The sequence below is a fragment of the Neoarius graeffei genome, chromosome 5, assembly GCF_027579695.1.
Source record: "Neoarius graeffei isolate fNeoGra1 chromosome 5, fNeoGra1.pri, whole genome shotgun sequence".
NCBI lineage: Eukaryota > Metazoa > Chordata > Actinopteri > Siluriformes > Ariidae > Neoarius > Neoarius graeffei.
The window spans coordinates 101,379,274-101,386,021 of record NC_083573.1 but is presented as its reverse complement, the minus strand read 5'-3'; the positions used below and the strand labels follow the sequence as shown (position 1 = coordinate 101,386,021).

Sequence of the window (6,748 nt, the reverse complement as noted above, 5' to 3'; positions counted from 1 at the left end):
ATCTGGTTATGATCACTCGAGCTTCATATTCAAAGAGTCTTTCAATCCCATTTTGGTCAGTCATTTCTATACATAATTGAATGACAATTTTCTTGAGCTAAAATCAGTTCTGTGCAGAAAACTTAAAGAGGGTTGCTTATTCCAAAATATGAAACCCTAGTAAATGAAGAATAATTAACTGAAATAGCACAAAATAAAAATGCAGACTGGACTTAATGATAAAAGCAATCTGAATATTTATTTATAGTCAACAGGAAAATAGAAAATGTTTCATAAAAGTTTTAAAACAGCTATACAAAAAGGATCAAAAATTAAAGGAATGGTTGGATTAAAACATAGCAAAATTGTTCTGAAGTAAGTCGTGTTCTGTATTTTTCTTCGCTCCAGTTTTTGACAAATGTTGAGTTTTGCACCAATGGTTTTCTTAATCATCTTTTCTTCACTCCCTGGATGAAGTCTCTTCACAAAGTCTAAAAATAGATAAAGACAAATAGCTTTAGAAGTAAGTGTCATACATTCCTGTTTGTTATTTATTTATTTGTTTGGTCAATTCAATTATCTAGGCAATTTCTGGGCATAGAGATTTGTTCTATACTTTTTTCACACATTTTGGCGCTCAAGATTTCAATTATATGACGAAGGCTGGTGCATGCCTTTTTGCGAGGAAAGCTGTGGGCAATACCCTCAAGAACCCATGCAAACATCTGCATTTATAGACAACCATCTCATTTTAGACTGGAGGGAAAATCGAGCTGGATTACTTGGAACTCAATATTGAAAAGCCACAAACACTGGGTACATGTTCGTAACCCTTGGCTACCATGGGCTACCACATGTTTAGTTTATTTGCTTGATTGGGATTCGAATTGGATGGGTTTGAACTTACAACCTTGAGGCTTTTGATGGCTTTAACACAGCATGGTTGCCCCCCGAGCGTCTGAGGCCCCATTCTTGTTTTATTTGTATGAAAAATGTGATTATGCATGTCATCTGATGTTGTTCAAGAAATTGGTTTCTAAGGAACATTCGACATGACTTCTCAGTGCTTTTCAACAGAGTTGCATCTTGTTTTTAACTATAGTATTTCTGTCAGTAAATAAAAAACCATACGTACATATGACAACAGAAACTTTGTTTTCATCCAACATGGGTCTTTCAGTTTGATCCTTGAAGGCATTGGACTTCTTCCCCGTTACACTACAATCAGCCAGCTCAGTTCAGGAAAACACTGTTTCACATATGGTATATGTAGTTTTCCTTAAATCTACTCTGCTCACATTCTGTAAATCTGAAGCATTTACAGACACCCCAAATCCAAGGTCAACCTGGAAATATAAAAGAAAAAGAATTCAAATTCACATAATATTCTTATTGGCTTGGTGTTTATTGTCACTCAACTTTGTTTCACTTACATAATGGTAATGCAATCATAATTGGGAGATCTAGAAAGAGGGGCGGCGGCACGGTGCTGTAGTGGTTAGCGCTGTCGCCTCACAGCAAGAAGGTCCTGGGTTCAAGCCCCGTGGCCGGCGAGAGCCTTTCTGTGCGGAGTTTGCATGTTCTCCTCGTGTCCGCGTGGGTTTCCTCCGGGTGCTCCGGTTTCCCCCACAGTCCAAAGACATGCAGGTTAGGTTAACTGGTGACTCTAAATTGACCGTAGGTGTGAATGGTTGTCTGTGTCTATGTGTCAGCCCTGTGATGACCTGGCGACTTGTCCAGGGTGTACCCTGCCTTTCGCCCGTAGTCAGCTGGGATAGGCTCCAGCTTGCCTGCGACCCTGTAGAAGGATAAAGCGGCTAGAGATAATGAGATGAGATGAGAAAGAGGGGCACAGAGTGGAAATTTCCGACCTTAGAATCGAATTGTCGGTTGTTAGCACTCTTGCCACACTGGAGGCCAAGCAGCTAGGTGCTGCACATATTAATAATTATCAATTCTTCAGCAATCAATCTAACTTGAAGTGAGATGGTACTGAAAATAATTGCGAAAGCACTTCTCAAACTCGGTCGCAGGCCGAGATGAAGTGGGCGTCACTGCCAAAGACTGTGATGAGCAAAGAGTGTTCTGTGCTCGAACATGTACTGGCGGTGTTGATATGAACTCTGTAAGGGGTTCCTGTCTTTCCTTACTGATAGCAGGGGAATGGGTTACTACTGATCTCTTCAAATCTTCCATCTTTTGAAGGAGTTCGGGTAAACCTACAAAGAAGTTAAATACAGTTTATTTTGTAATTGTGGCTGGTGCCAGGTGCACAGCAAGAATTAAAATATTTGTGTGAAAAAATTAAAATATGCATGCATGATTTTGATTATGCTTATAGTTTCAGTGAAGCAGTTCGTTCATAGCGGAGCTTCCGGCCCACGCGAGCGGAGCTCCATACTGAAGAAAATATGGAAGCCCATCGAGTTGATGTTTAATGGACACACAGGGATCCCAGCCGGCCCCGCCCCTCGCGATTCTGATTGGCTGTTTGATTTTGGCAGGAACTAGAAGCGCGAGTGCACCGACAGAACTTATTTTTGTCTACAGATAATTTCATATTTATCGGGTTTTTCCACCGAGAACAACTCAAACAGCACAACACAATCACCACTTTAAAAAGATGTCAGAAGAAGTGAACCAAGGAGAGAAAGATGAAGTGAAACCCGGGAAGAGAGAGTTTTGCCAGAGGAAGAAAAGGAAAGAAGTGGTGAAAGAGCGAGAGAAAGGCCAAGAAATCTCATCTCATTATCTCTAGCCGCTTTATCCTGTTCTACAGGGTCACAGGCAAGCTGGAGCCTATCCCAGCTGACTACGGGCGAAAGGCGGGGTACACCCTGGACAAGTCGCCAGGTCATCACAGGGCTGACACATAGACACAGACAACCATTCACACTCACATTCACACCTACGGTCAATTTAGAGTCACCAGTTAACCTAACCTGCATGTCTTTGGACTGTGGGGGAAACCGGAGCACCCGGAGGAAACCCACGCGGACACGGGGAGAACATGCAAACTCCACACAGAAAGGCCCTCGCCAGCCATGGCTCGAACCCGGACCTTCTTGCTGTGAGGCGACAGCACTAACCACTACACCACCGTGCCGCCCGCATATTATGCTTATTATATACAATTATGCATATATATTACACAAAAATACTCACATTTTATACTATATATATATATATATATATATATATATATATATATATATATATATATATATAAAATCCGTATGTACCCATAGATTTAATGATCATTTATTTCGATCAAACCAACTTTTTAACCTGCACAATTCTGAAGAGATTATGTTTTCTAATTCGTAAATTTGTTCCAGAACAAAACAAAGTACACAGACGCCATCTTGTCGGGCAACAACACAGCTGAATACTGCTGCACTCGTGTACAGAATGGATCACTTTCAACCGACGGACTACACGGCTCATTTTTCTAATGCACAGATAATTAGATATATGTCTAAAATACACACACAAATGTGAAACACATCACACGGAAAGTCTTTGAACATACACTCTTCAAGGCAGACTTCAACTTTCTCCAGGTCCACATTCTGCAAATAGTCTCTGCCTCCGTACAGCTGAGGGACTGCATGTAATATGGAGGGACGTCCATGAGGTGAACGAGAGTTGTGGACTTGATGGACTCTGTGGTCATTCCAAGTCGATACAACCCCATCAACTTCTTCCTAGAGATCAGACATAATATTCAGTATATAAATTCTGTATTACAGTTTCAGTAACAGTATCCTGATTATTTAAGATGGAGGGGTTGAAATGGTTTCATTTGGGTGGGAGAGGGGGTGGGCACAATACAAACAAACCAGGAGCAGGGGTGTTGAAGTGGGAGGCAAAGTGGGATTCATTATCCAGGACCCAGTAGTAGGGGCCCTGGGCTAGGGATGGGACGTTTTTTTAGGCCGAGGCACTATTGTGTAATGCCATGTGTAACAAATTCTCAGATCAAGTGCATTAAATTATAACACTGAAGAATTTGAGTAGCACCAGATAATATTTGCAAAGTGCTTCTGACATCATGTATTTAATTTTCATGTGTGATAACACTACTTCATACAGGAAAATATGAAAATCAGTGCGTTAAACTGAGAAAAGTCATAACAGAATGTTCACATATGATACTTTCTGTAGAAATCACAATATTTTACTATCACATTGTATGGACAGATATGCCTGTTCCATCTTATCCCCACAGGCTTCCCTGATAACATCAAAAGTCATCCCATGCTGAGCCCAAATTTAGGCTAACGTTATCTTCCTTGATTAAACTACTTTCATAGCCAATTAATCCAAAACGAAAACAATTCAGTGGGCTAATCTCACCAGAAAACGTTTAATAGGAATTTAACTCCTGGACTCATGACACTTCAGGTAGGTACAAGTGGAATTATTCATCTAGCCTGCCGAGGCAAATTATATGTTTGATGTCTCTAGACTGAAATATTAGAGGTGACTTGGAAACCCTTCTGCTCTACAGACGAGGCTCAGGCCTACTGTAGTGGCGTTAGCATAATATTAGCAACACTCGCTAGATGAAATGGGTTTCTGCAGTCATTATACGGACACCAAGTGTGTCGTTTCACTGTACGCACAAACGTTTATCACTCGGACATGATCGGCTACTAAGGGTAGAGTCATGTCCCCAGGTTTCTAAACTAGCAGTACGCCTTGTGGTTGTAGCATGCAGCCTGCATGGTAGTAAGTGTCACTTCTGATCCTAATTGATATTGCGTACCCTTAACCATATTCGCAATGCAATGTCACATCAAACAGAACAGAATGATAATCTTACCTTTCAACTGCATCCCTTGTGTCTTGCATTCAGAGTCAACGTCGCTAAGTTCACATGTTCAGGGCCAGGCCGGTTGGCAGCCACTTAGTTTCCACGACTTCCCTTTCCGGTGGCCATTCGTTGCCATGGCAGCAGTTAGAGCATGCGTTCTTTGTATGTCATAATTTCGACTTTTTTTCTCGAAAATTTCGACTTTTAATCTCGAAGATTTCGACTTTTAATCTCGAAAATTTCGACTTTTAATCTCGAAGATTTCGACTTTTAATCTCGAAGATTCCGACTTTTTTTCTCGAAGATTTCGACTTTTAATCTCGAAAATTTCGACTTTTTTTCTCGAAAATTTCGACTTTTAATCTCGGAATTTCGAGTTTTTTCTTGAAATTTCCGACTTTTAATCTCGGAATTTAGAAAAAAAAATTTCTCCAAGTGGCCCTAATACGCTTCCGTACCTATCTGTCATTACAGTTTAAATCTCCATATTAGTGGAGCTCCTTTGGCCCCCGCGAGTGGGGCCCCATAGGCACAGAGCGTGGAGACATAAAGAAACCCATCGAGTTGTTTTCTGATGGTTTCGGTCCTGTGTGTGCGTGCCTGCCACCACAGGAAACCCAACAGCTCGTGCAGTAGAGCAGTAGCCGGGACGGTATAGTAGTGAGTAACTTGTCACTGTTGTCGTCCGACATTTTGTGTAACGTAAGGAAACAGTATAGTAACTATAATGTAGAAAAATAAAACAAAAGAGGCCGGCTATGATATAAGAAAATTCTACAACCCAGAAACAGATGGGAGCTCCGCTTTTAGGCAGTGACTCAATCTATGTATTATTATATGCGCAACCGTTGTGTTTCCGTTAACTTCCAGGTATGCTGTGGCCACTTCCTGATGCTATAATACGTGACATTGTTCACAGCTCGTGCAGTCTGTGCATGCCCACGCTGTAAGTTAAAATGTTCAAACTGTAATATATAGATTTAGGCACTGCCTAAAAGCGGAGCTCCCATCTCTTTCTTGGTTGGAGAATTTTCTTATATCATAGCCAGTCTCTTTTGTTTTATTTCTTTACTGGCTAGCACTGGCCACTAGGTGGTGTGCATGACTGGTAATTACTAACACTGGCCACTGGGCGGTGTGTATGAGTGGTAATTACTAACACTGGCCACTAGGCGGTGTGCATGATTGGTAATTACTAACACTGGCCACTAGGAGATGTGTATGACTGGTAGTTACTAACACTGGCCACTAGGCGGTGTGCATGATTGGTAATTACTAACACTGGCCACTAGGAGATGTGCATGACTGGTAGTTACTAACACTGGCCACTAGGCGGTGTGTATGACTGGTAATTACTAACATTGGCCACTAGGCGGTGTGTATGACTGGTAATTACTAACACTGGCCACTAGGTGGTGTGTATGACTGGTGGTACACGTACACGGACAAACCACAAAAAATCGACCGTTTTTTCTTAGGTATGGTGCTCCGCTCGGGAACTCCGCTATTAAAAGTTTAACATGTTTTTATCAGAACATTTTATAGATATTTAATTTAATTTTGTTTTATATTCAGTGCAATGTGACTTCCAGATATGTGGTTTTAGGCAGAATGAGGTTGTTGTTAATTACCAGCTAAATACTGAATAATTACTTGGTTTTCTTTGTAAGTAAACACTTTATTAACTTAAATCTGGATTCATTTAAAGCCGAAAACCTCTGTGTGTGTGTGTGTGTGTGTGTGTGAGAGAGAGAGAGATGCTTCTTAATTAAATTATTTTATTTAGATGTATAACATTAATAACGTTGTCTGTGAAGATTCTCAGTCATCCAGGTCATAGTAAACTGTGGGTGGTAAAAGAGAGCAACTGGACTTGCTTGAAGATTCTTGAAGATGTTTCACCTCTCATCCAAGAGGCTTCTTCAGTTCTGTCTGACTTAAGCTACATCC

At 41.0% G+C, this 6,748-nt stretch overlaps 1 long non-coding RNA gene across 2 annotated transcripts; it reads right to left on the bottom strand.

Annotated features, from left to right (window-relative positions):
* Positions 1-216: 216 nt before the first annotated feature.
* On the bottom strand, positions 217-4,958 carry LOC132887202 (uncharacterized). 2 transcript variants are annotated; one of them, XR_009654785.1, is made up of 5 exons: positions 4,808-4,958; positions 3,512-3,686; positions 1,413-2,198; positions 1,115-1,325; positions 217-470 (listed from the first exon to the last, which is right to left on the bottom strand). It is a non-coding gene; the product is annotated as an uncharacterized LOC132887202 (long non-coding RNA). The 2 variants fall into 2 exon arrangements; XR_009654786.1 differs by lacking the exon at positions 1,413-2,198 and having other exon boundaries at positions 4,808-4,936.
* Between the last annotated feature and the right edge of the window lie 1,790 nt (positions 4,959-6,748).